The sequence below is a fragment of the Trachypithecus francoisi genome, unplaced genomic scaffold (genome assembly GCF_009764315.1).
Source record: "Trachypithecus francoisi isolate TF-2019V2 unplaced genomic scaffold, Tfra_2.0 Lachesis_group0, whole genome shotgun sequence".
NCBI lineage: Eukaryota > Metazoa > Chordata > Mammalia > Primates > Cercopithecidae > Trachypithecus > Trachypithecus francoisi.
In genome coordinates this window covers 97,737,381-97,747,797 of record NW_022681453.1, presented here as the reverse complement: position 1 = coordinate 97,747,797, position 10,417 = coordinate 97,737,381, and the positions used below count along the sequence as shown (strand labels likewise).

At 36.4% G+C, this 10,417-nt stretch overlaps 1 pseudogene; it reads right to left on the bottom strand.

The window, feature by feature from the left end:
• Positions 1-7,958: 7,958 nt before the first annotated feature.
• On the bottom strand, positions 7,959-9,247 carry LOC117076841 (annotated as a pseudogene).
• Between the last annotated feature and the right edge of the window lie 1,170 nt (positions 9,248-10,417).

Below are 10,417 nucleotides of genomic sequence, written 5' to 3'. Positions count from 1 at the left end.
TACTCGGGAGGCTGAGGCAGGAGAATGACGTGAACCTGGGAGGCGGAGCTTGCAGTGAGCCGAGATCGCACCACTGCACTCCAGCCTGGGCGACAGAGCGAGACTACATATCAAAAACAAACAAACAAATTGCAAATAGAAAACTCATTCCTCACATCTTGTTCAGAAAACTTCCTATTATTCTTACACTATTTCTTAGATGACAGCTTTGCTTTTTTGTTTTGTATTTTAGTTAGCCTAATAAACACCAGTTTGTAAACTGTAAAGTAGTTTCTAATATGTAGAAGGCCTTTGATTTCCATTCTATTCACTTTACTGTATTTAGCAATAAAAGTTCTGCTTCAGTATTTATTTCTGCCTAATCATTGCTACATTACACATGCCTCAAAAATTAGGTTTTTAGACATTCTATAAAAGTAGAATTAACATGAATATTGTTAAAGAATAATTTGATTTTTGTGTCATATGTGAAATATTTTTTATATTTATCAATCAAATTAGGGATAGCAATATAGGGATAGCAATCAAATTAGGGAAAGCGATAAATAAGAATAATTGGTTCTTCAGAAAGCACATTTGAAAGTCAATGCTAAATGTCATTTTAAATAAAATATAGCAATTCATGTGTATTAAAAAAAAAAAAAAAACTGAAATGGGACCAGGGCAATGTCTCATGCCTATAATCCCAGCACTTTGCGAGGCCGAGGCGAGCGGATCACTTGACATCAGGAGTTTGAGACCAGCCTGGGCAATGTGACAAAACCCTGTCTCTACTGAAAATACAAAAATTAGCCAGACATGGTGGCATGTGCTTGTAGTCTCAGTTGTTGGGGAGGCTGAGATGGAGAATAACTTGAGCCTGGGGAGTAGAGGCTGCAGTGAGTCAAGATTATGCCACTGCACTCCAGCCCAGGCGACAGAGTGAGACCTTGTCTCAAAAAGAAAAAAAATTAATAAATGTTTATATTATTCATATGCATAATATTTAATTAAGTTCAAAATGTGCTAAGCACACAATTACATTTAGTCTAAAAGAGTATTTAAAAGATGCTATTCAGATTGTTTACTAGGTTTCTTTTAACGATGAACAAGTAAATTTTTTAATATATAGAGAAACAATGCATAACAAAAGATGTATTCACAACCCAAGTGAATGTTTACTCATGATTTAGACTATAATAAATGGCCAATCTATTTATTAATATTTATTGATAATGAGATACTAGTTTCTTTATGTATATGAATTCTTCTTTTTTAAAAATCTCCCCTCATGCACATGTAATCTGGAAATTCTTTTTGGTTGGAGAAAGTAGGGAAGCAGAATAAAAGGCAAAATGCCTCTCGAAGGAAAAGATGCAGTGGTGACAACCTGTTGATATATTTTTCCCGGTAAGTTAAGGTAAAGAAGCCAATGCTCAGGTTGGCTTGAAGGACTTATATTGAACACTTTTCTCCTTTCAGGTCTACTTCTCTGAGAGGAGAGGAGATGAGATTTATGAAGGCATATATATTATGATTCCAGAATATGTTTTATTCTAAAGTTGACATTTTTGCTTGTTATTTTATTTGTTATGTAACTAGACATGATGATTCTGGAAAAATAGAACCTATATACATTCACTATATCACATTTCCTTTTAAGAATTTTTTCTAGTCCAAGAGATCATTATATATCCTATAATCTAACTGCTGCTCTGTCGTCTTAGTCCTCGGAAAAACAACTATAACAACTTGTGCCTGATTTTCTTTTAATATTAGAGAGAGAGAGGAATTTTATGTAAATTGTTTACTTAAAGACTTTTTATTCTACTGGGATGCTTTTCTTGGCTGACTATTTAACAAACAGTAAGAGTCAACAAAATATAAGGAAAATATGAAGGTTTTAGATTTGAATTTTTTGGAATTCAGATTTCTCTTCTTCTTGGTTATCTAAGAGTAATTATCAATGAGTATCTAATTACTCATTGGCTTTCATGAATTTATTATAAAATCAAGTAAGAATTTCATATAAATACAACAGTGTTTTTTTACTAACAGTTGTACTCACCATTGGAATACCATATTAAGTGGTAAGCTGAAATTGAACAACTTATCATAAAGATTTTAAAACTTAAATCTTAAGTTTTAGGTATTTTAAGGCTCTATGAACAACATAGGGCCCAGCCCCGTGGTGTTACATAGATTTAAAAGCTAAATTCAAGTTTAGTTTACAAAGAGAAAGTAGACTCAAACTTAAAATAAACTGAAATGCATTTTACAACAGAAAGAGAAGTTTATATAAGTACATTGATTTTCAATTCAATTGTTCAAATAATACTCAAGGAGGACAGAATGGATGTCACAAGAATGCCTTCAATAAAAACATTCATTTGTCCTTTATTCTTCAAGATTTTTCTTCTTAACAATTGTGCATTATTATCTCTACGACAGTTATTTCCTTACTTATGACTCTCAGGCCTATTTAAACTGTGGTTCTAGAAATCTAAATGCTAATTATTTTGTTCAATCTTTTTCATTTGGTGCCTCATTATTACCGCCAATCAAATATGCCTAAAATTGTCATCTACTTTCTCTCCTAATGTCTCTATCCATAGAAGTCTCATAAATAATCTCTTGATATAAAAAGTTTAAACGTCAGTGTGATCCAGATATCAATCCACTTCTCAGTATCTAGTCAATAGACCATTTCTGGTGATTCCTCTTTCAAAAGGTCCGTCAATCACTTCTTCCAGGTACCTGTCTTAGGTTGATTTCCCTAGAAATGGAATATGAGACAACAATTTGGGCACATATAATTCATGGCAGCAGTGTTGTCATGAGATGGGGAGCAAGCAGATACAGCAGGGAAAGATCCCATGGGGGCCTCTGGAGCATAAATTGTGGCAGAGTTGGGCCCATCCTGAGGCAAGGGGCCTGCCTTTGGTATTTCCACATCAGTCATTGGTTCTGTGGAAAGGCATATTCCTGGGCAAAGAAGCTCCCATTTTTTCAAGAGCAATCGTCTGTAAAAGGCAGCAGCTATGAGTCTTTTGTGCCAACACTTCAAGAGCTGGAGGATGAGTGTTCCTGTCCTCTAAGGTGGATCTCGATGGAGCACCAACAGTGTACTCAAGTCAAATTTGGGTTATACTATAATATGTTTTACTCAAAACTTTGCCTTTTACTGATATTGGAGAAATTCTGAGAGGATTCGTAATGATGTTAAAAGCCATTTCTCCAAATATTCTTCCTAGTATATTCACAAATTACATTTCAATATTTAAAATCTATTTCCACTGTTACAACATGTATGGAATTATCAACTACAACCATAAATAACTTTAATGATATTTTAGATGTGATTGGGTAATTTACTCTCTGAATTCTGATTTTCAGCAGGTAACAATTATTTAATGCACTCAAATGCATATGCAGATTCATGCATATACAAATGTCCAAACAAGCGCATGTACACACAAGCTGGTTTGGACACAAACCTTTTAGGGTTTCCTGCATGGCCATCAAGAGATTCAATAAAGCAAGGTGGAAGGGCCAGGGAGAATTTATGTTCCTAGGCTGTTGCCATCTTGCATTGATCAAAGTTTAGGCTCTGTGGGCTAAACTTTGTTCACTGCAAGATGGGAACAGCCTAGGAACATAAATCTTTTCACTCTTATTTTAGTGGGCCATATTAATGGACATTACTTCCTTGTACCCCCAGGAAAGTACTGTGGGCCAAGTAAGCACGCCTCCTGAGTCACTTGCTGGGTCTCTTTGGGGATCCTTGTGAAACCATGCCAAATGAGGTAATGCATTACATTACATTGCTTTTTAATACTTTCATTTTTTTTTTTTTTTTTTTTTGCCTCACTTTCCTTTCATCCTTATCCTTACTGCAGTGGGGGTGTCCTTCCCAAATAAAGAATAAAAATTTTATCCTTGCTTCAAATTCTGGTTTCTTTTTCTGCTATTCCAAGTTTTGCTTCACAATCAGTTTCACAACGGAAATCAATACACTGCTTCTTTCATTGAGAAATTCTTACCATAAAAAATACACTGAAATAAATAGGGTGTTCAGTGTCATAGTTGACTTACATTCTTGTATAAGTTCCTTATCCCATTGTGGACTGAAAAAAAAACAGTTTATCAATCAGCTAATGGTCTGTGGGTTACTCTTTGAGAAGCTCTGTTTTAGAAGAACAAGACTGAGACACACAGCATAATGAGATGTCTCTATAATCTATTTCCTCTCTCTTTTCTCTTACAATGACAATGATTAATAACAATCTGGAAAGATTTATGATTGCTTTGACAAATAGAATTGGATAGAATGATACTGTGTTCCTTCCCCAGGCTGGCTCATACCAGTTTTTGCATTTACAAGACCACCCAGCTGTGAGAAAAACAAGCTATGAAAAAAGACACAGTAGTACTAGACTTCCAGTCATGCCAGGCCAGGTGCCAGACAAGAAAATAACCAAGTCTTTAGATGATTCCACTTGTGCTCATACATTCATTCTTAGACTTTGAGTCTCCCCAGACCCAACAATGTAAGGCAAAGTCAAGCCTTTCCTGTTGTACTGTGTTTGAACTCCTGACCACTGAGTCTGTGAGCACAATAAAGATGCTGTTTTATGAGGCCAAATTTTAGAGTAATTTGTTAGGCAGCAATAATAACTGGAAAACAAATGATGACTTTTTAAAGTTCTAAAACTTTTTTTTTACTTAGATGAATTATTGATCCTACTAAATCAATCAGCAAAGAACACGTCTTACTGGTTTCTATTAACTAGTAAAGTAAAAACTACTTAAACCAATGACCTCTAATATGCATAGTTGCTGCAAATGCTTCCACTGCATTCATGGAAGCATTCCCCACAGTAGGACTGGAGGAAGGGGAATATTTACCTATCCAAAAACATTCATGAAAAGAATGCCCTACACCCAATTTTATATTTTAAGAAACGTATAATTCTGTCATTTTCTCTCAAGAGAAAATGGGTTAAAATCCACAGCAGCAGAAAGGACAATTGAGAAAGGTAAAAATGTTCTAAACTAACACCTTTACCTTTCAAGCAGTTTGTACCCAACCTGCTGATAAAGGAATGTTGAGAATGGAAGACTGTGGTACCCTTAAATGATACAGAAAGGGGGAAAGGAAGTGCTGGGTAGAGGAAGTGTGTGGTCCCTGGCTAGGGCTCCATCCCCTCGGGCAAGGTAAGGACAGTCACTCCTGCCTTCATGTCCAAATGTTGCCTTTCCCAAGACCACTGTGGCCTGCCACACCCCCATCCTGTGCCTATAAAATCCTGAGACCCTAGCGGGCAAACACACAAGCAGCTGAATGTCGTGAAAAACACATTGGCAGAAGAAGACACAGCTGCTGGCTGTCAACAGCATGCTGGCAAAAGAGCATGCCAACAGGTGCCAGCAGGCCGGTAGGCCATAACCCACTGAACGAGGCAGTTTGGCCAGGGCAGTTGGAGGAGACCTGGGGCCACTGAACGGCCCAATTCCAGGGGAAATTATCTCCCTTCTGGCTCCCCAATCAGCGGAGAGCTACTTCCACTGAGTTAAACTTTGCACTCGTTCTTCAAGTGCACGTGTGATCCTATTCTTCCTGTACACCAAGGCAAAAACCCAGGATACAGAAAGCCCTCTGTCCTTGAGACAAGGTAGAGGGCCTAATTGAGCTGGTTAACACAAGTTGCCTATACACTGCAAACTAAAAGAGTACCCTGTAGCACATGCCCACTGGGGCTTCAGCTGTAAACATCCACCCCTACTCACTGCTGTCGGGTCAGAGCCCCACAGCCTGCCCATCTGTATGTTCTCCTAGAGGTTTAAGCAGCAGGGCACTGAAGAAGCCACACCCCCATCACATGCCCTGCGAGGGGGACAAGGGAGCCTTTCCTGTTTCACTACTGGGCTACATCTGGGCTTGAATAATTATTGTTCAAATTGACACTTGGGAAAATAAAATCATTACTCTAACCATGCCCTTTAGGATAAATTACAAATTTTATTACATTTTTTCTATATAAAATTAGCCCTAACTACATTTTTAATTAAACCTATATTTTAAATATTTAGGAAATGGCATTTAATAATTATACATTGACATACAAATTATTACTTCCTACATTAGGCACACTTTTATCCTTTCAATAGGTTAAGTGAAGTCTGTAATTGGTAGTCCAAAAAGATTTACAGCTGATGTGTAATCAATTGTATAGAGAGTTCATTGTGGAAAGAGACTTGCTTTTACCTGTCTCGATCTGAGTTCTTTCCTCTACATTTTTATCAACTTAATATGACCAAATATTTCTATTGTTATTATCTTATTTTAAATGATCAGCACATCATTGAATTTATGCAAGTAAAATTGTCCATGTTTGCAGATGGCATAATCATATATCTAAAACACCCTGAAGACTCCACCAAAAAGCTGTGAGAACTAATACATGCATTAAGTAAAGTTGCAGTATATGAAATCAATACACAAAAATCAGTAGTATTTCAATACACCAATAATATTACTATTTGAAAAAAATTCATTTAAAATAGTACAAAAAATAAGATAAAATACCTAGAAATAAATGTAACCAAGGAGGTGAAAGATCTCTACCACAAAAACTGTAAGGCATTGATAGAACAAATCAAAGATAATACAAATAAATGGTAAGATATCCTATGTTTATGGATTGAAAGAATTAATATTGCAAAAATGTCCATATTACCCAAAACAATCTACAGAGTCAATACAATCCCTATCAAAATACCAATGACATTCTTTACAGAAATAGAAAAAACAATCTTAAAATGTATATAAAATGCAAAATACCGCAGATAGCAAAAATAATCTTGAGCAAAAAAAAAAAAAAAAAAAGTTAGAGACATCATGCTACCTGACTTTAAAATATACTACAAAGCTATAGTAACCAAAACAGCACGCTACTGGCATAAAAACAGATGCATAGACCAATGGAATAGAAGAGAGAATCCAGAAATAATTCCATGCATTTATAGCCGATTGATTTTCAAAAAAGGTGCCAAGAACACACATTGAGGAAAGAACAGTCTCTTCAATAAATGATGCTGGGAAAACTGAATAATTTGTAGAAGAATGAAACGAGACCTCTATCTCTCACTGTATACAAAAATCAACTCAAGGTAGATTAATGACTTAAATGTCAGAAGTAAAACTATGAAACTACAAGAAGAAAACATAGGTGAATTGCTTCTTGAAATTTCAGCAAAATTTTTTTTTACTCAGATCTCAAAAGACCACATAACAAAAGCAAAAATAGACTAATGGGATTACTTCAAACTAACAAGCTTCTACACAACAAAGAAAACAATCAGTAGAGTGAGGAGACAACCTATAGAATGGGAGATAATATTTGCAAACTAGGCATCTGACAAGGATTTAAAATCCAGAATATATAAGAAACTAAAAAACTCAATAGCAAAAAACAAATACTCTGATATTAAAATAGGCAAAAGACCTGAATAGACATTTCCTGAAGGAAGACATACAAATGACCAATAGGTATATGAACAAATGCTCAACAGTACTAATGATCAGAGAAATGCAAATCAAAGCCACAACAAAACATCATTTCACATTAGTCAGAATGTCTGCTATCAAAAAGACAAAAAATAACAAATGCTAACTAGGATGTGGACAAGGGGAAACTGTGTGTGTGTGTGTGTGTGTGTGTGTGTGTGTGTAAGAGCATGCTTTATTGGGAAGCAGAGGGCTACACAGCGAGCAACAGATGAGGGCTGCCCAGTGGGCATTTTATACATCATACTCCAAAAGACACACAGGGTGTTTTGCTAATAAAAATCAACTGGAAAATGGATTCCTCTGAGCAACTTCTCCAACCCCATCCCTTTTAGGGGTCAGGAAACCTACCAACTGTTTTTTTGATGGCAACTGGGTTTACTAGAGATAGAGCGCCTTAAGAGTGACCCTATTTTTTATAAAGAATATTTTCTTATGATTTTTTGAAGTCTTCATTTGTTACTTTCATTCTACTTTCTCTTAAGGTCATCAGATCAACCTTCTGTACAGATTGCCTTGATGTCAGCACCAGAGAGGTCATCTTTAGCCATAATCAAGTTGTCAAGGGTTACATCACTGGCCAAAATCATGTTGTCCGTGTGAATCTGAAAAATATACTTCTTTATCCTTTTATCAGGCAGGGGGATCTCAATCTTCCTGTCAATGCAGCCTGGTCTGGTAAGTGTTGGATCCTAAGTTTCTATTTGGTTTGTGGCTACGATAACTTTAATATCTCCCCTTGAATCAGATCCATACAACTGGTTCAACAGTTCCAACATTGTTCACTAAATTTCTCTCTCACCACCAAAATTTGAGTCCTATTTTCTTCCCAATGGCATCAATTTCATCAATAAACATGATGAAAGGTGCATATTCTTCAGCAGCTCAAAACAATTCCTATGTGAGTTTGGGCCCATCACCAAGGTACTTCTGAATACGTTCAGAACTAACCACCCTCAAGAAAGTGGCTGAGGTTTGACATGCTACTGCTTTGGCTAACAAGGTTTTACCTGTGGCATATGGACCATAGAGAATGACCCCCTTATCTGGCTTTAAACCCATCTCTTCATAATATTCAGGATGAGTGAGAGGAAGCTCCACAGATCTCTTACTTAATTTCCTGGATTTGGTTGTCCAGCCACCAATATCGGCATAGGTCTCCTGGGGACCACTTCCACCTTCATCACTGTGACTAGGGAATCTGTGTCATTCATTAGCACCCTTATCATGGTATTCAACTTGTGGTTGAGCAGGACCAAGAAGCCAGTTCCAGCAGATCCTTGTCTACAAATAAAAGAATGCTGACATAGAGTTCTGACCCCACATATCTAGACAGGACGGTGTGATTGCCATCAATGATCTCTTCCGAGGTTTCTAGTGTCATAGTGGTCCCCCTCAGGTCATCCACTTTTGCTTTTCTTCCTAACACTTTTCTTCTAATGCTTTTATCTGTTCCTGATTTCTAATGGGTTCTTCCTCCATGAAAAGAGTCTTTCATTCTCACTAATTTCAATAATTTTAACTGGCATTGATGTGAGGTACCACCAGTGGCAGTTTGCTGGCAGCATCTGGTCTCTTTGTTTTCTTCTTCTTTTCCCACACTGTAATTGGTACAAGAAGTTCATATTTCTTTTTCTCATCCTTGTCATCCTTCTTGCCACCTCTAGGACCATAACCACCATTCTGACTTTGATCCATCTTGCCTTGGCAACTTGAGTTTCTGCTGCCAGAAGTACCTCCATCTGAAAGGAGAACTCCTATACACTGTTGGCGGGAATGTAAATTAGTACAGTCATTATGAAAACAGTGTGGATGTTCCTCAAAAAGTTAAAAATAGAATTACCATATGATTCAGTAATTCCATTATAGGGTATATATCCCAAAAAAGGAACTCAGTACGCCAAAGAGATATTTTTACTCCCATGCTTATTGCCATGCTATTCACAAGAGCCAAGATATGAAAGCAACCTAAGTGTCCATCAATAGACGGATGGATAAAGAAAATGTGATATATCGGGTGTTGGGGGAAAGGGGGAGGGAGAGCATTAGGACAAATACCTAATGCATGTGTGGCTTAAAACCTAGATGATGGGTTGATAGGTGCAGCAAACCACCATGGCACATGTATACCTAGGTAACAAACCTGCACATTCAGCACATATATCCCAGAACTTTAAAACAACAAAAAAAGAAAATGTTATATATATGATATATATGTATATATCATATACATGTACACACAATGGAATAATATTCAGTCACAAAACAAATGAAATCCTGTCATTTGCAATAACATGAATGAACCCAGAGGACATTGTGTTGTATAATCTAAACACAGAAAGACAAACACCAAACACCACAAAATCTTACTTGTGTGTGGAATTGAAAAAAAAGTTGATTTCATAGAACTAGTACAATAGTTGCTACCAGGGGCTGGGGAAGGTAGTGGGGAAAGGGAACAAGGAGAGATTAGTCAACAGGTACAAAGTTACAATTAGGAAGAATTCGTTCTGGTGTTTGATTACCCAGTAGAGTGACTATAGCAAATAACAATATGATATATATTTTAAGATAGCCAGAAAAAAAGAGTTTGAATGTTATCACCACAAATAAATGATAAACGTTTAAAGTGATGGATATGATAATTACCCTAATGTGATCATTATATAATGTATTCATGCACTGAAACATTACATGTATCCTGTAAATATGTATAATTATTATGTGTCAGTTACAAATTCCAAAAATTAATACTAAAAAAAGGAATGGAGCTAAATCTTGGAACTAAAAAGATCAAGTCCAGTGTTGTGTAACTTATTAGGCTCTATCCTCTGTGTTATGATATTCACAAATACGATTTCAAAAAAA